The sequence below is a fragment of the Somniosus microcephalus genome, chromosome 19 (assembly GCF_052327205.1).
Source record: "Somniosus microcephalus isolate GS21.2 chromosome 19, FLI_Smic_1.0, whole genome shotgun sequence".
In the NCBI taxonomy this organism is placed as follows: Eukaryota; Metazoa; Chordata; class Chondrichthyes; order Squaliformes; family Somniosidae; genus Somniosus; species Somniosus microcephalus.
Window position 1 is genome coordinate 74543219 of NC_141005.1, and position 19854 is coordinate 74563072.

At 49.4% G+C, this 19854-nt stretch overlaps 1 protein-coding gene across 5 annotated transcripts in view; it reads right to left on the reverse strand.

Moving 5' to 3' along the window:
- Positions 1-19854, reverse strand: part of cabin1 (calcineurin binding protein 1) — a 464264-nt gene that overhangs the window by 197069 nt on the left and 247341 nt on the right. The gene's annotated exons all lie outside the window — the stretch shown is intronic.

The following is a 19854-nucleotide window of genomic DNA, read 5'->3' on the forward strand; positions in this document are numbered from 1 at the left end:
CTGACACCGAGCCATATAAGATGTTAGGGCAGATAACCAAAAGCTTGGTCGAAGAAGTAGGTTTTAAGGAGAGTCTTAAAGGAGGAAAGAGATGTAGAGGGGCAGAGAGGTTTAGGGAGGCAATTCCAGAGCTAAGGGCCTCGGCAGCTGAAGGTACGACCGCCAATGGTGGGGCATTTAAAATCGGGGATGTTCTAAACTCCAGAATAGAAGTCTAGGGGGATTATAGGGCAGAAGGAAATTACAGAGATAAGGAGGCCATGGAGGGATTTGAAAACAAGAATGAGAATTTTAAATTCGAGGCATTGCTCAACTGGGAGCCAATGTTGGTCAGCGAGCACAGAGGAGATGGGTGAGCGGGACTGGGTGCGAGTTTGGACACGAGTGGCAGAGTTTTAGATGACCTCAAGTTTATGGAGATAGTCACCGATAAGGAATTCAGGAGAAACGTCTTTACTCAGAGAGTGGTTAGAATGTGGAACTTGCTACCATAAGGAGTAATTGAGGCAAATAGCAGAGATGCATTTAAGGGGAAGCTAGAGAAGCACGTGAGGGAGAAAGGATTCGAAGGATATGCGGTTAGGGTGAGATGAAGTAGGGTGGGAGGAGGATCGTTTGGAGCATAAACACCGGCATGGACCTCTTGGGCCGAATAGCCCAGCTCTGTGCTGTAAATTCTGTGTAATAATTAACAAGAACGCAGCTTTGAGATTTCAGACAGTTCTCACCGTCTCCATTCCTTACACCCAGGGCTGGATTTTCATTGAGGAGTCGGGACTACAACTTTCGGGGTTGTAGCCCCGCCTCCATCGAGTTCTAGCCAACCCACGCGATTTTGACTTGATTGACCTTGTTGAGCCCGCCCAGCGGGCTCAGCAGGCCAATTAAGGGCCACCCGGCAACAGGTGACGTCACAGATTGATATTTCATTTGTCAAGACCTTTTGACAGGTGAAATATCAGCGTTTCACAGCTGTTTGAAGCTGTCAAACACTGAGTCTGTACTCCAGGTTAATTCCTTCCTCTCAGGATGATTTAGAGATCTCCCCGGAACAGAAAGCAGAGGCTGCAGATTTTGACAGCTGGCGGCCATTCTGCTTTCTGTGCCGGTGAGATGAGGGACTCCCGAGACCTGAAGGAAGGAAGGCTGTAAAGGTTAGTAGAACTTCTTTAAACACTTTACACAGACCAAACACACTTACCTCTGCACTCATGCACCCATCACTCACCTGAACACCGGACATCTCGAACCCTCTGAGCCCTTCATCCCGACGGCCCGCCTCGCTAACTTGGCGTGATTTGGAGCCGTCGGGAATCCCACATTTCCACAATAGAGAGATTAGGCTAAAACTGCCAGTTAACTACCTGTTAACAGGCAGTTAATTGGCATTAATTCCCTACCCGCCTCCTTTGAAACTGGCATGGAGGCGGGTTGGGGTCGGGACCCCCGATTTCAGGATTTTAAACCCCCCACACGCCTCCAATCCCGACTCCATGGCCCAATGAAAATCCAGCCCCCAGAGTCTCAAATTGGAACCAAAGCAGCAGGTTTTTATGGGCGGACGATGCTGCTGCAGTGCATTTGAACTCAAATATACTCCTTCATAACAGCAAAGAGAAGACCACTAGACAGATATGGACAAGGCCATTAGCGTTTTCAAGCTCATCAATCCAGCAAGAGCCAACAAGTCTTTTCACACCATCCAGCTGCTGCTTAAATGATTCAAGGATTTTTGTCTGCATTACCCTAACCAACCCAAAAGTCATCCTGCTCCAAAGTCACAAGACGATTCTCTCAATCTCAGTTTACCATTAATAGCAAGTTGCTGTGCTGAGGCCAGGCGTTTCCACACTGGGGGTGGCGGGGAGAATATCGGGGGCAAGTCATTTTGGACTAATACATATCCCAGCAGATTGCCAAAGCAGCCTTTGATCAGCAGATCAGGATAAACATAAAAGCAAAAAAAAACAATTGCACATAATCCATTTTCTTCAGAAAAAATGTATGAAATGTGAGGAGGAATATATTTACTTTTGATAGTTGAAATAATTCCGCAATTTTGAAATACTACGTATAACTTTGATATTTTTTTTATTCATTGATGGGATGTGGGCGTCGCTGGCTAGGCCTGCATTTAGTGCCCATCCCTAATTGCCCTTGAGAAGATGGTGGTGAGCCGCCTTCTTGAACCGCTGCAGTCCATATGGTGTAGGTACACCCACAATGCTGTTAGGAAGGGAGTTCCAGGATTTTGGCCCAGCGACAGTGAAGGAACGGCGATACAGGTCCAAGTCAGGATGGTGTGTGGCTTGGAGGGGAACTTGTAGGTGGTGATGTTCCCATGCGTCTGCTGCCCTTGTCCTTCTAAGTGGTAGAGGTCGCGGGTTTGGAAGGTGCTGTTGAAGGAGCTTTGGCGAGTTGCTGCAGTGCATCGTGTAAATGGTACACACTGCAGCCACAGTGCGCCGGTGGTGGAGGGAGTGAATGTTGAAGGTGGTGGATGGAGTGCCAATCAAGCAGGCTGCTTTATCCTGAATGGTGTCGAGCTTCTTGAGTGTTGTTGGAGCTGCACTCATCCAGGCAAGTGGAGAGTATTCCATCACACTCCTGACTTGTGCCTTGTAGATGGTGGAAAGGCTTTGGGGAGTCAGGAGGTGAGACACTCGCCACAGAATTCCCAGCCTCTGGCCTGCTCTTGTAGCCACAGTATTTATATGGCTGGTCCAGTTCAGTTTCTGATCAATGGTAACCCCAGGATGTTGATAGTGGGGGATTCAGCGATGGTAATGCCATTGAATGTCAAGGGGAGATGGTTAGAGTCTCACTTGTTGGAGATGGTCATTGCCTGGCACTTGTGTGGTGCGAATGTTACTTGCCACTTGTCAGCCCAAGTCTGAATGTTGTCCAGGTCTTGCTGCATATGGACACGGACTGCGTCAGTATCTGACGAGTCTCGAATGGTGCTGAACAGTGTGCAATCATCAGCGAACATCCCCACTTCTGACCTTATGATGGAGGGAAGGTCATTGATGAAACAGCTGAAGATGGTTGGGCCTAGGACACTACCCTGAGGAACTCCTGCAGTGATGTCATGTGATTGAGATGAATGACCTCCAACAACCACAGCCAACTTCCTTTGTGCTAGGTATGATTCCAACCAATGGAGAGTTTTCCCCTTGATTCCCATTGACTTCAGTTTTGCTAGGGCTCCTTGATGCCACACTCAATCAAATGCTGACTTGATGTCAAGGGCAGTCACTCTCACCTCACCTCACCTCTTGAGTTCAGCTCTTTTGTCCATGTTTGGACCAAGGCTGTAATGAGGTCAGGAGCTGAGTGGCCCTGGCGGAACCCAAACTGGGCGTCAGTTAGCAGGTTATTGATGAGTAAGTGCCGCTTGATAGCACTGTCGACAACACCTTCCATCACTTTACTGATGATTGAGAGTAGACTGATGGGATGGTAATTGGCCGGGTCGGATTTGTCCTGCTTTTTGTAGACAGGACATACTTGGGCAATTTTCCACATTGCCGGGTAGATGCCAGTGTTGTAGCTGTACTGGAACAGCTTGGCGAGGGGCGCAGCTAGTTCTGGAGCACAAGTCTTCAGTACTATTGCCGGTATGTTGTCAGGGCCCATAGCCTTTGCAGTATCCAGTGTCTTCAGCCGTTTCTTGACATCATGTGGAGTGAATTGAATGGGCTGAAGACTGGCATCTGTGATGCTGGGGACCTCAGGAGGAGGCCGAAGTGGATCATCCACTCGGCACTTCTGGCTGAAGATAGTTGCAAATGCTTCAGCCTTGTCTTTTGCACTCACGTGCTGGGCTCCACCATCATTGAGGATGGGGATATTTTTGGAGCCTCCTCCTCCTGTTAACTGTTTAATTGTCCACCACCACTCACGACTGCATGTGGCAGGACTGCAGAGCTTTGATTTGATCTGATGGTTGTGAGATCGCTTAGCTCTGTCTATCGCATGCTGCTTCCGTTGTTTGGCATGCAAGTAGTCCTGTGTTGTAGCATCACCAGGTTGACACCTCATTTTTCGGTATGCCTGGTGCTGTTCCCGGCATGCTCTCCTGCACTCTTCGTTAAACCAGGGTTGATCTCCCGGCTTGATGGTAATGGTAGAGTGAGGGATATGCCGGGCTATGAGGTTACAGATTGTGGTTGAATACAATTCTGCTGCTGCTGATGGCCCACAGTGCCGCATGGGTTACTTATGCCAACCGATTGGTCTTTAGTTTAGAGGCAAGTATCACAGTCAAACTCGAGCTCAAAACTGATTGAACCCATGCTTGTTTGAATCCCTTGCAGTCCACCATTTTGTATACATTTTAATTTAAACTAATACTGTTAGTGATTAGTAACAGAGGAAGGGCATTAGTGTAGTTATTGAGTTTGAGAGCAATAAGGGTTTCTGTGCTGCTCCTTGGCTGAACACAGTGGCCAGAACAAAGCTCCAGGCATATACAAAATAATCAGGAGCATAGTTCTGGCCCAATAAATTGCAGATATGTTTCCAGAATGGGCTGAGCCCAGAGTCACCATGCGATGGACTCAATTTTATTCCTGCATTACATTGGGACTGGTGTGCACAGTACCAACCACTTCATTCCCTTTTCACCGTTCCTTAATATTACAGATCTGTCACTGTTGTAGAATCAGCATGTTCATTTGCGGACTCTTTTTAAGTACTTAAAAAAAAAAAATCTCCTGATACTTATTTCAATCTCTGCTCCAGGACTTGAACATGTAATCTAGGTTGATAGCCCACCCAGAACTGAGGGAGTGATGCAATGTAGCAAGTACCGTCTTTCACATGAGCTGTTAAACCGAGGCCTGTCTGTTCAGGTGGACATCAAACATCCCACGTCACTATTTGACGAGGAGCAAGGAGTGCACCCACTGGCCAACAATCCTCCCCAAACAACACAATAAAAATCAAATATTTACAGGACATGTGCTGTGAGCATCTGCTGCTATGTTTGCCTAATTATCACCAATAACTGCTTTTGAAAAGAAAACCTCATTTACTGGTTCTGAAGTGCTCTGAAACCGCCTGAGGTCATCAGAAAATCCACTAATGGAAATTCTCCCTCATTTTTGGGGGGAGGAACCAATGACCAACATCTTGAACTTGGGGATTAATTTGCTTTGTACCAAAAGTTAAATAAGGAAATTTTTATTCAACCAACCAGGAATTTCTTGTGGGCCCATAGCATCCTAGTACATGTTTTACTCATATGGAAATACTCTGCAAACATAGGACAGTGCAACACTGAACAATCCAACAGCGCGCGCGCACACACACACAACACAGCAGACTGACTTCCTGGTGCCTACGCAAATCTCATTTGTGGTTAATGGCTTCCAGGAATAAATTAACCTGTGGAAGTACTTTAGTGGGAAATGCAATTACTTGTCTTGCATGACGACTGTTATTCATTTCAGTCATAGGTAGGTACACAGTAAAATGATACCAAGGAAATCTACAGCAGAGCGGGAATGAAATTCAAGCTGCCAAGTGTCGCAGTAAAAAACAGGATCAGAAAAATATCAGATTCTTATGGACAACATGGAAGGTAGAGGTACTCCATACTACAAACAAAATAGGCAGGTCTATACAAATACACCCAAGAATCCTAACACAGGTCATACTGCTACATCACGGAACATTCCCTCTCAGCGGTAATAGTGCTGCATCAAGAACACGGTACAGCACGCTAGAGGATTACAGCAGAGGCAGTGTTCCCTTGGCAAAGAATGATTTTGGCGGTTGGTGTGAAAAACATTAAAGCCAGGTTGTGCGGTGAGGGCCCTATGAAAATTTTTGCATCTGGTACGGCAAACAACTAGAAAACACACAACACTGTGCTGAGATTCTTAGCCCATGTGGAGAGGGAACACCACACTCCATAGCGTGGGAAGCTAGAGCTATCATAGGGAGACCATTCCCAGAGAAGGCCAAAATCGGGTGACAATACATTTATGATCATACTTTGGTTCCAAATGAGATTTCTCAACGGTTCCTAAAGAACAGGATCTACTGGACTGTTCTCTCTTGAAGAGGAACTCCTGATGCCCCAGTTGTGCAATAATGGGTCCGTATGTAAGTGGCACTGCTTTCCACAGACTGCAGCTAGAGACTGGCATTTGACACTCACATCAGACAAAGGAAAGACTAAAAGACCGTACCCTCTCCAGAGAGAAGTGCAGTCTAATTTTGAGCAAACTTTATCGACATGTAACAATGGGCAGGGCTGTGACTATGGAATAACCCAATTTGCTTGGTGTCAAAACTGACTGAGCAAGGGTGCCTGAATCAGAGGGGCCAGGCTCTTCAGTATCATCAGAGCTTCGAGAGGTGCCAGCAGGTTTGACTCCATGGATGTAGGTGACCCTAGCAGATTTACTCAGTGTAGGAATTGCTTCCAAAAAAGGCCTGGACAGGAAGCTAGACAGATTAGGCATGAATTACTATCACATTTTAATGGGAAACACTGTAGGCATCTCGCGTCTGTCAGCAAAGGTGGCCATGTAGAACATGCAAAACAAACACGTAAAACAGGATTTAATGTGTGACAAGATTGCGGTATTGCGCAGGTTTTTTAAATTGAAACTTTAAAAAAGAAACTTGGACAAAGAGGGAGTCAAGGTTTCAAGTCTGCACTGCTGATGGAGGCCTTACCCAGAAAATCTTGGGCAACACATACAGGAAACTTTGTGCCAACCGGCACCGACAGGACCGAGCTATTGCCATTCCCTCAAAACTGTCGGACACTCCAGCGCTAATGTTGAAACATACGGAGATTTTCAGCTCCGTGTGAATCAACAAACCCTGTTGCTTAGCAACAGCTTCTAAACAGTCGGCAAGCGTCTCTGTAGCGTCTCTAGCTGAAGCTGTTGCTTAGCTGCAGACCTTGCAGAGCTTGACTGTTGAGAAAAAAGCAACGAAAAGAAAAAAAAACGGCTCCTGATTTTTGCAGGTGGCTCAAGCTTGCCGGACATTTAGCCTCCGGATAACACAAAGTTTCCTGTACTTGAATTTTTATACGATAGCAAAATACGGAGGATGCTGGAAATCCGAAATAACAACAGAAAATGCTGGAAAAACTCAGCAGGCCAGGCAACATCCGTGGAGAGAGAAATAGAGTCAACGTTTCGGGTCGAAACCCTTCTACAGAACTGAGAGAAAAGGCAGGAAATGAAACAAAAGGCAGTTTGGGGGCTGGAAAATGGGGGAGGGGATGAAAGAAGAAACTTCAAGAGATATTCAAGGTGAGACGAGATGGTAATAGGACAGGTAAAGAAACAGACAATGGCTCTAGATGAAGTGTGAAATGCGCTGGCAGAGTGAGAGACAGCTGCCATGTGGGAGAGAGAGGAAAAAAAGGAAACGTCACAAACCAAAAGTGTGGATAAAAAATATAAAAATATAATAGGGGCCGAGGTTATGATCTGAAGTTGTTGAACTCGATATTGAGTCCGGAAGGCTGTAAAGTGCCTAATCGGAAGATGAGGTGCTGTTCCTCGAGTTTACGGTGAGCTTCCGTGGAACAATGCAAGAGGCCGAGGACGGTGAGGTCCGAGCGGGAATGGAACGGCGAATTGAAATGACAGGCGACCGGACGCTCGGGGTCTTCACTACAAGCCCACCGACTCCCACAGCTACCTGGACTACACTTCCTTCCACCCCGCCTCCTGTAAGGACTCTATTCCATTCTCCCAGTTTCTCCGTCTCCGCCGCATCTGCTCCGACGATGCCACCTTCCACACCAGTGCTTCCAACAGGTCTTCCTTTTTCCTCAACCGAGGATTCCCCTCTACCGTGGTTGACACGGCCCTCGACCGTGTCCGTTCTATCTCCTGCACTTCAGCCCTCACCTCTGCCCCTCCCTCCCGGAACCACGATAGGGTTCCCCTTGTCCTCACCTTTCACCCCACCAGCCTCCACATTCAACGGATCATCCTCCGCCATTTCCACCACCTCCAACGTGATCCCACCACCAAATGCATCTTCCCCTCCCCTCCCCTTTCAGCATTCCGTAGGGACCGCTCCCTCCGAGACACCCTAGTCCACTCCTCTATCACCCCTTCCCCTTCGCCCGGCACCTTCCCGTGCAAGCGCAGGAGATGCAACACCTGCCCATATACCTCCCCCCTTCCCACTGTCCAGGGCCCCAAACACCCCTTCCAGGTGAAACAGCGATTTGCTTGTACTTCGTGCAATCTAGTATACTGTATTCGCTGCTCACGATGTGGTCTCCTCTACATTGGGGAAACCAAACGCAGATTGGGTGACCGCTTTGCGGAACACCTTCGTTCAGTCCGTAAGGGGGACCCCGAGCTTCCGGTCGCCTGTCATTTCAATTCACCGCTCCATTCCCACTCAGACCTCACCGTCCTCGGCCTCTTGCATTGTTCCACGGAAGCTCACCGTAAACTCGATTAGGCACTTTACAGCCTTCCGGACTCCATATCGAGTTCAACAACTTCAGATCATAACCTCGGCCCCTATTATATTTTTATCCACACTTTTGGTTTGTGACGTTTCCTTTTTTCTCTCTCTCTCCCACACGGCAGCTGTCTCTCACTCTGCCAGCGCATTTCACACTTCATTTAGAGCCATTGTCTGTTTCTTTACCTATCCTATTACTATCTCGTCTCATCTTGAATATCTCTTAATGTCTCTTCTTTCATCCCCTCCCCCATTTTCCAGCCCCCAAACTGCCTTTTGTTTCATTTCCTGCCTTTTCTCTCAGTCCTGTAGAAGGGTTTCGACCCGAAACGTTGACTCTGTTTCTCTCTCCACGGATGTTGCCTGGCCTGCTGAGTTTTTCCAGCAATTTCTGTTGTTATTTCTTGAATTTTTATACGTCAGCAACACAGACTCATAATTACCCCTTAAATGTACAAGACCAGACTGTGAAGAAAATCTGATTGGGAGGCTGTGGGGACAACATTGCAACAGCAACAAGAACCAAGTCTGACTGTCCACAAGGAGAGGCTTCTTTATACAGTGCAGGGTACGTGGCCACTGTAATGTATATACCTTTAAGGGGGGGGGGGACTATGTTTTACAGCTCATGTATACTGCAGTACCGGCAGTGACCACACCTGTATATAACACTGAGTAGTAATCTGTACAGATCAGTTGCAGTGTGAGCCACGTTGAGTAAACACCGCTGTACCATTCTCCGCAGTCTGTGTCTGATTATACACGGACGTAACATTGGCGACGAGGCAGGTTCGAACCTACCTGCAACTCTGCATCACCTCCCGGGGATTTGTTCCTGGATATCAGTGGATTGGAGGTCAAGGCCAGAGACTCGGGCGTCGACCACGGGCAACCGCCCAGTCATCCAGCAGAGACTCGAGAATTGCGGGGGAGGCTGTCGAGAGCCAGGCTTGGCTTTCCAGTCGAGGTGGTCCAGCGAAACGGCAGGCTAGAGCCCGACCGAGCGTCACAGCAAAAGGCCGAGCAGCGTCGACGGGGGAAAGAGAGCGAGGGGGCAGAGCACACAGGGCACAGCCGGTGTTCAGGGGCCGAGCAGCGTCGGAGAGAGGGAGAGAGAGACGCGCAGAAACCCGCGAGGCACCGCCATTGCCATGAGGACCGCCGAGAGCGGCGTTGGCAAAAGCGCAAGAGAATCGCGCGAAACCTACAAGGCGCCGCCATTGCCACGAGAACCGCCGGGAGCGGCGTCGGCAGCAGCGGGGGAGGAAGGAAAGCGCGGGAGACGCCATTTTAAGCCATTGGGAGACGCCATTTTAAACCACACCCAAAATGCCGAAGAGTGGCAGTATCACCGCATTTGACAATGAAGTCGAAGATTGGACTACATATGTCGAACGAATAGAGGTGTACTGCGAGGCAAATGAGTCAGATAACAAGAAAGCGTCGGTATTGTTAAATTTAATGGGTGCAAAGACGTATGGTTTATTACAAAATCTAGTAACCCCAACGAAGCCAATGGAAAAGAGTTTTGAAGATATAGTAACGATACTAAAAGGAACATTTAAACCCCACACCGCTGCTGATAGCAGAAAGATTCAAGTTTCACAAACGGAACCAGCATAAGGATGAAAGCAATGCTGATTATTTAACAGAACTGCGCAAACTATCAAAACACTGCCAGTTTGGAGCGGGACTGGCAGCTACCTTAAGGGACAAGTTTGTGTGTGGGCTTCAAAGTGAAGGAACCCAGAAACGGCTTTTATCTGAAAAGGACCTTACGCTGGCAAAGGCTTTCAGCATTGCAGTATCATATGAAGCAGCAGCACGGGGCGCTGCAGAGATACAACAGAGACCGCAAGAATATGGCACAAACGAAACGTCATATGGAACAGAGAAGTGCTATCGCTGCGGCAGAACAACACACGACCACAATGATTGCTGGTTCAAAGACAAAGTGTGCAGACAGTGTGGAAAAGTAGGACACATAGCACAAGTCTGCAGGTCAGGAAAGAAAACCAGCAATAAGAAACCTACCAAAGGAAAGTACAAGGTGGTACATAAGATGACGGAGAATAGTTCAGACGAACAAAAGAGTGATAACGACTCCGAGAGCAGGGAACCGAGTTGTCTGAAACTACATAATGTGATCACAACAGAGGATCACCAAACCATTTGGGTCACTCTCAAGATAGCAGGAGTCCAGATAAAGATGGAATTGGACACAGGATCAGCCCTAACAGTCATAAACCGATGGGACTACGAGCGGCTATTCTCACACATACCCTTGAGAGACACAAAAATTATTTTGAAGACGTACACGGGGCAAAAAGTCTGTCCCAAAGGAAAAATAAGGGTGACCGTTATATATAACGGTAAGGAAACACCAAAACTAGACCTGTATGTATTGCAAGACGGAGGACCACCATTACTGGGACGTGAATGGATCCGGAAAATACAACTGGATTGGCATTCCATACAGGCACTGACTGTGGCTGACAAAAAGGATGACGACGTCACACCCGGGCGACTGTCAAAGATCCTAACTGACGTGAAAGAAGTGTTCCAGCAAGGACTCGGAACACTAAAAGGCATGACAGCGATGATTAAAATTGAAGAAAACGCAAGGCCAACATTTTTTAAGGCCAGACCGGTACCTTATGCGATCCGCCCAGCCGTCGAAGCAGAGCTGGAGAGTCTGGAACGTTCAGGTGTACTGTCCAAGGTAGACTGGAGCGAGTGGGCTACACCCATCGTCCCTGTGATGAAAAAGTCATTGAGCAGCACGCCTGGGGAACCAAGGAAGGTTCGCATCTGTGGGGACTTTAAGGTAACAGTGAACCCGGTCCTTCACACCGTACAATATCCACTTCCGCGGATTGAAGATATTTTCACCTCGCTATCTGGAGGGAAACGCTTCACTAAGATTGATCTGGCCCAGGCGTATCTGCAAATGGAGGTAGAAGAAGCATCAAAAAAATACCTCACAATCAACACCCATAAAGGTCTCTACCAATACAACCGGCTGGTATTCGGGGTAGCATCAGCTCCGGCTATTTGGCAGAGGGCAATGGAACAACTCCTGCAAGGGGTCCCAGTGTTATTTGGACGACATCCTGGTCACGGGCAAAAATGACAGTGATCACTTTGCCAACCTGGAGCAGGTGCTCACGAGATTGCAGGAATATGGGCTCCGAGCTAACCGCCCCAAATGCAAGTTTTTTAGAAAACAGATCTCGTATTGTGGCCATGTTATCGATAAAGAGGGGTTACATAAGTCCCCAGAGAAGATTGAGGCAGTAGTCAAGGCTCCAGCACCGGAAAATGTGTCACAACTGAGGTCGTTCCTCGGGCTGGTAAACTACTACCATAAGTTCTTGCCAAATTTGTCTACAATACTACACCCACTGAACACCCTACTGCAAACTGGGGTGCCATGGAAGTGGAGTGACGAATGTAAACGAGCTTTACAGAAGAGCAAAACACTAATCACATCGAAAGAGGTATTGGCCCATTACAACCAGACATTACCAATTCGGTTGGCATGTGATGAGTCACCCTACGGCATTGGAGCGGTGCTGTCGAACAAACTCTCGGACGGCTCAGAGAGGCCAATAGCCTTTGCGTCACGATCACTAACCTCAGCCGAGCGTAACTACGCCCAGATTGACAGGGAGGCCCTCAGCCTAGTGTGGGGAGTGAAAAAGTTCAATCACTATCTGCACGGGCAGAAATTCACCTTGCTGACTGATCACCAGCCTCTTGTCTCCATTTTTAATCTGAAGAAGGGCATTCCGGTGATGACTGCGCAACGACTACAAAGATGGTCACTTTTTCTAGGGGCGCACCACTATGAGATTGAATAGAAGGGCACGAAACAGCATGGAAATGCTGATGGGCTATCACGCCTGCCACTGCCTACTGCGGAGGAAGCACCAGCAGTGGATCCTGTCGAAATATTCCATTCGACTATAGTTGAATACCTACCGGTAACTAACGCTTGTATCGAAAAGGAAACCCGAAATGACCTGACACTGTCTCGGGTATATGATTTGACGGTGAAGGGATGGCCAGCACATGGCGGCTCACTGTTGCCAGCATTCTCGACAAGGAGAGAACAGCTGTCAGTGTGCCGGTGGACCTTGATGTGTGGATCCCGAGTGGTAATTCCACCCAAGTTAAGGGATAGAGTGCTCAATGGGCTTCATGAGGGTCATCTGGGAGGGGTAAAAATGAAAAGCCTAGCCAGGGCTTATGTGTGGTGGCCGGGAATCGATAAACAAATCAAGGGCCTGACCAAGAGCTGCTCAGGATGCCAGAAAGTCCAAAATGCACCACCACAGGCCCCTCTACACCCATGGGAGTGGCCCTCATCTCCATGGCAACGGGTGCATATTGATTTTGCTGGTCCATTCATGGACTCAATGTTTTTAATAGCCGTGGATGCGCACTCAAAATGGCCTGAGGTCATCAAAATGTCCTCCACCACCACGGAGAAAACTATTGCAGTCCTACGGACCATTTTTGCCAGGAACGGCTTGCCAGAACAGATTTGCTCCGACAACGGACCACAGTTTGTGTCCGAAGAATCACAGAATCACAGAAACCCCACAATGCAGATAGAGGCCATTTCGGCCCATCGAGCCTGCACCGACACATATCCCACCCGATCCCCGTAACCCCTACACCAACACATATCCCACCCTATCCCCGTATTTAATCCCCCTAACACTAAGGGTCAATTTATCATAGCCAATCAGCCTAACCCGCACATCTTTGGAGGTTCTTGAAAAAGAATGGGGTAAGGCATTACACATCCGCCCCGTATCATCCAGCCACAAATGGATTGGCTGAGAGGTTCGTACAAACCTTTAAGAAGGCCATAAAGGCTATGTACAATGACAACATTCCGCTGCAGCATAAGGTGGACAATTTCCTGTTCGCCTACCAGAATGCGACACATGCAGTCACCAACCAGGCCCCAGCCATGATGTTCTTTAACCGAAGGTTAAGATCTCGCCTGGATTTGCTCAGACCAAATGTACGAAGAGATGTTGAGAGTAAGCAATTCCAGCACATCCATGAGAAGCCAACAAGGAGCTTCAATGTAGCGCAACCAGTCTTGGCCCGCGACTACCGAACAGAAAAATGGCAGCCAGGAACGATATGCACACGGCAGGGCCCACTAATGTACACAGTGGACGTTGGGGAGAGCATCGTGAGATGCCATGCTGACCAGATCCTAGAGTCACAGGAACAAGTCAACCCCATGCCTCGCCCATACGTACCTGGTGATGAACCCGACGTACAGGTCGCATCTACCCCAGAAACAGTAGCATCGGAAGCTGATGAACCAACCGACGACAGGGGGCCAGAATCGTCTCCGCACCAAGAGCAAGACACTCGGGAAAGGCGCTATCCAGAAAGGATCAGGAAGCCTCCCCAAAGACTGAATATATAAATAGACTATTTTCAGCTGATGTTGCATGTTAAAAGTATTAATTGTAATTAGTTTGATATTTAATTGTTAAATGAGTGTTATGGTACTGTTAATCTAAAAGGGGAGGAATTGTAATGTATATACTTTTACGGGGGGGGGGGGGGGGGGGAGACTATGTTTTACAGCTCATGTATACTGTAGTACCGGCAGTGACCACACCTGTATATAACACTGAGTAGTAATCTGTACAGATCAGTTGCAGTGTGAGCCACGTTGAGTAAACACCTGTTGTACCGTTCTCCGCAGTCTGTGTCTGATTATACACGGACGTAACAGCCACCACTTAATATCAGGACATCAAAAAGATAATTAGCAACCTGTTTGAGTATCCTTTATTCTTCAAATGATATGGCAAGCAAGATCTTTAGACAACAAGCATTTTTCTAATAAAGAATGGACTAATGAATTTGGCAAAATATTTAAAGTCTTTATGCTGACCAAACTGCAGAAACATGATTTGTTTTGATGCAATGTGTTACACACAAACATACGAGAAAGTTGGACAAAGACCAGCTGGTCCATCGCGTCCATATCAGTGTTACATGGTCAGCGTCAAAGGGCATGGGCACACACTCCGTGCTCAGTGTAAAATTCCAATTTGTGCCTTTGCTTTATTTGCTGCCTTTCTCGCCAATTAGGGAGCGTAGCGTTAGTTTTGATGCTATCATACCACCGAGAGAGCAGAGCTTTTATTTTGTTTCCCTTTTGTTGGTTGCTGAGCCTATGGCCAGCTGAACATAAACAGCTACTTTACTTTGTTTTGTACCTTTATTCCAATATAAGGTCAACCAAGTGGGATATATTTCTGGAGCTTCGTTGCCCAGTATCGATTGGCGTCGATACATTCCAGCACCTTAAACCCACGGGAAAACTAAAAAGGCAAACAAACCCCTGGGCTGGCTGGTTGACCTAACCAACACGGTAATGTCGGTCTAACCCAGCCCACCCCTGTGGAAAGGCTGGAGACGCCGTCCCTCATTCTGGAAACAAGAGCACCAACTTGAGGCTCAAAGATTCTTTAACGAGCAAAACCCCAAACTGGCCCAATGGTGCCGGACGTGGGGCAAGAGACCACATGGGAAACGGCCGACCCGCCACAGCAAGAAAACCATTTCCACGTGTGTGCTTAGCATGTAGTTCCCCCAGCACTTACACAACTACACTCAACTTATACGGTGTGTGGAGGACATGTAATCAGAAGTGGCATTTCTCCCAGTTGATCATGAATCCCAGGAAATGCAGGAAGACTGAAGCTTGCTGGAGTGCGGTGTCTTGGGTTTCTGCCACGGACAGCTGCACCACCCAGTTATCCAGGTACAAATGAATTTAGTGGCCTCTTTGCACTTAAAAACTCTGGAGACTGAGGTCAGGCCACATGGCAGTATCTTGTACTGATAATTGATCTGCTGATATTAAACCTCGGGCGCTTCCTGTGTGTGTTTCTGATCCCAATATGGAAGTATGAATCCTTCATATTATCCAACCGTTTCTCTGGTGAGAGATAGCAGGACACTCCTCCTGCCCAAGATAGAGTAGAAAAACCGAAAGCCTGTCTCAAGTAAGGCTGCGACATAGCAGAGAGGAGGAAGATCATCTGACACTCAGCACGTAGAATTCTTAAAGGGAGAGAGTCTCAGGGTGGCCATCCCAAATATTGATGGTACTTCTCATAGTGGAGGTTGACCATTCATTCTCTTACTGTTAACAGATTTTGAATAGATTCAGTGTCACATGACTAGTCCTAGCAGTATCTTTCCCTGCAGTAGATTCCCAGGAGAGAAACAGTATGTTATAATGTACATAAATATGCCCACACACACACAACATAGCATATTGTAATTTGACCATATAAATATAGAAAAGCTTGTTATTTCCCTCCAATCTAGCTTTAACTTCACTGTTACATAAACTTCATTAATGAATTATTGTATCTGACTCAGTCCATGCAAAAACAGCTGGCCAGCCATCTTGCATTAAGCAGCATCCAGGACTGATTGTATATATTGCATAAGAAACAGATGGCCGCAGGGAGGGGTGGGCGGGCTTGCTTCAAAGGCTGCAACAGAAGAGTTTGAGAGTACGGTATGAAATCATTTGAGCTGTGCTCTCATATTTGTAAAGGCAGGCACCACTGCACTTGACATACTTGCACGAGCATTCCAACGTGCTTCACACAGCTTAAAGGTCGGCTTTACAACTGTCAGAGCCACCAATCAAATCACACCAGGCAACAAGGGCACCAAGCCAATCACCCGGGGCTCCAGCAACAGAGCCAATCACCCGGGGCTCCAGCAACAGAGCCAATCACCCGGGGCTCCAGCAACAGAGCCAATCACCCGGGGCTCCAGCAACAGAGCCAACCACCCGGGGCTCCAGCAACAGAGCCAATCACCCGGGGCTCCAGCAACAGAGCCAATCACCCGGGGCTCCAGCAACAGAGCCAACCACCCGGGGCTCCAGCAACAGAGCCAATCACCCGGGGCTCCAGCAACAGAGCCAATCACCCGGGGCTCCAGCAACAGAGCCAATCACCCGGGGCTCCAGCAACAGAGCCAATCACCCAGGGCTCCAGCAACAGAGCCAATCACCCAGGGCTCCAGCAACAGAGCCAATCACCCGGGGCTCCAGCAACAGAGCCAATCACCCGGGGCTCCAGCAACAGAGCCAACCACCCGGGGCTCCAGCAACAGAGCCAATCACCCGGGGCTCCAGCAACAGAGCCAATCACCCGGGGCTCCAGCAAACCAATCACCCGGGGCTCCAGCAACAGAGCCAATCACCCGGGGCTCCAGCAACAGAGCCAATCACCCGGGGCTCCAGCAACAGAGCCAATCACCCAGGGCTCCAGCAACAGAGCCAATCACCCGGGGCTCCAGCAACAGAGCCAATCACCCGGGGCTCCAGCAACAGAGCCAATCACCCGGGGCTCCAGCAAGCCAATCACCCGGGGCTCCAGCAACAGAGCCAATCACCCGGGGCTCCAGCAACAGAGCCAATCACCCAGGGCTCCAGCAACAGAGCCAATCACCCGGGGCTCCAGCAACAGAGCCAATCACCCGGGGCTCCAGCAACAGAGCCAATCACCCGGGGCTCCAGCAACAGAGCCAATCACCCGGGGCTCCAGCAACAGAGCCAATCACCCGGGGCTCCAGCAACAGAGCCAATCACCCGGGGCTCCAGCAACAGAGCCAATCACCCGGGGCTCCAGCAACAGAGCCAATCACCCGGGGCTCCAGCAAGCCAATCACCCGGGGCTCCAGCAACAGAGCCAATCACCCGGGGCTCCAGCAACAGAGCCAACCACCCGGGGCTCCAGCAACAGAGCCAATCACCCGGGGCTCCAGCAACAGAGCCAATCACCCGGGGCTCCAGCAACAGAGCCAATCACCCGGGGCTCCAGCAACAGAGCCAATCACCCGGGGCTCCAGCAACAGAGCCAATCACCCGGGGCTCCAGCAACAGAGCCAATCACCCGGGGCTCCAGCAACAGAGCCAATCACCCGGGGCTCCAGCAACAGAGCCAATCACCCGGGGCTCCAGCAACAGAGCCAATCACCCGGGGCTCCAGCAACAGAGCCAATCACCCGGGGCTCCAGCAACAGAGCCAATCACCCGGGGCTCCAGTAACAGAGCCAATCACTCGGGGCTCCAGCAACAGAGCCAATCACCCGGGGCTCCAGCAACAGAGCCAATCACCCGGGGCTCCAGCAAACCAATCACCCGGGGCTCCAGCAACAGAGCCAATTACCCCGGGACAACAACAGAACCATCCAATTACCCCCGGGACAACAACAGAACCATCCAATTACCCCCGGGACAACAACAGAACCATCCAATTACCCCGGGACAACAGAACCATCCAATTACCCCCGGGACGACAACAGAACCATCCAATTACCCCCGGGACGACAACAGAACCATCCAATTACCCCCGGGACGACAACAGAACCATCCAATTACCCCGGGACAACAGAACCATCCAATTACCCCCGGGACAACAACAGAACCATCCAATTACCCCCGGGACAACAACAGAACCATCCAATTACCCCGGGACAACAACAGAACCATCCAATTACCCCCGGGACGACAACAGAACCATCCAATTACCCCCGGGACGACAACAGAACCATCCAATTACCCCCGGGACGACAACAGAACCATCCAATTACCCCCGGGACGACAACAGAACCATCCAATTACCCCCGGGACGACAACAGAACCATCCAATTACCCCCGGGACGACAACAGAACCATCCAATTACCCCCGGGACGACAACAGAACCATCCAATTACCCCCGGGACGACAACAGAACCATCCAATTACCCCCGGGACGACAACAGAACCATCCAATTACCCCCGGGACGACAACAGAACCATCCAATTACCCCCGGGACGACAACAGAACCATCCAATTACCCCCGGGACAACAACAGAACCATCCAATTACCCCCGGGACAACAACAGAACCATCCAATTACCCCGGGACAACAACAGAACCATCCAATTACCCCCGAGACAACAACAGAACCATCCAATTACCCCTGGACAACAGAACCATCCAATTACCCCCGGGACAACAACAGAACCATCCAATTACCCTGGGACAACAACAGAACCATCCAATTACCCCGGGACAACAGAACCATCCAATTACCCCCGGGACCACAACAGAACCGTCCAATTACCCCCGGGACAACAACAGAACCGTCCAATTACCCCCGGGACAACAACAGAACCGTCCAATTACCCCCGGGACAACAACAGAACCATTCAATTACCCCGGGACAACAACAAAACCATCCAATTACCCCCGGGACAACAACAGAACCATCCAATTACCCCGGGACAACAGAACCATCCAATTACCCCCGGGACAACAACAGAACCATCCAATTACCCCGGGACAACAACAGAACCATCCAATTACCCCCGGGACAACAACAGAACCATCCAATTACCCCGGGACAACAGAACCATCCAATTAACCCCGGGACGACAACAGAACCATCCAATTACCCCCGGGACGACAACAGAACCATCCAATTACCCCCGGGACGACAACAGAACCATCCAATTACCCCCGGGACGACAACAGAACCATCCAATTACACCCGGGACAACAACAGAACCATCCAATTACCCCGGGACAACAACAGAACCATCCAATTACCCTGGGACAACAACAGAACCATCCAATTACCCCGGGACAACAGAACCATCCAATTACCCCCGGGACCACAACAGAACCGTCCAATTACCCCCGGGACAACAACAGAACCGTCCAATTACCCCCGGGACAACAACAGAACCGTCCAATTACCCCCGGGACAACAACAGAACCATTCAATTACCCCGGGACAACAACAAAACCATCCAATTACCCCCGGGACAACAACAGAACCATCCAATTACCCCGGGACAACAGAACCATCCAATTACCCCCGGGACAACAACAGAACCATCCAATTACCCCGGGACAACAACAGAACCATCCAATTACCCCCGGGACAACAACAGAACCATCCAATTACCCCGGGACAACAGAACCATCCAATTAACCCCGGGACGACAACAGAACCATCCAATTACCCCCGGGACGACAACAGAACCATCCAATTACCCCCGGGACGACAACAGAACCATCCAATTACCCCCGGGACGACAACAGAACCATCCAATTACCCCCGGGACAACAACAGAACCATCCAATTACCCCCGGGACGACAACAGAACCATCCAATTACCCCCGGGACGACAACAGAACCATCCAATTACCCCCGGGACAACAACAGAACCATCCAATTACCCTGGGACAACAACAGAACCATCCAATTACCCCGGGACAACAGAACCATCCAATTACCCCCGGGACAACAACAGAACCGTCCAA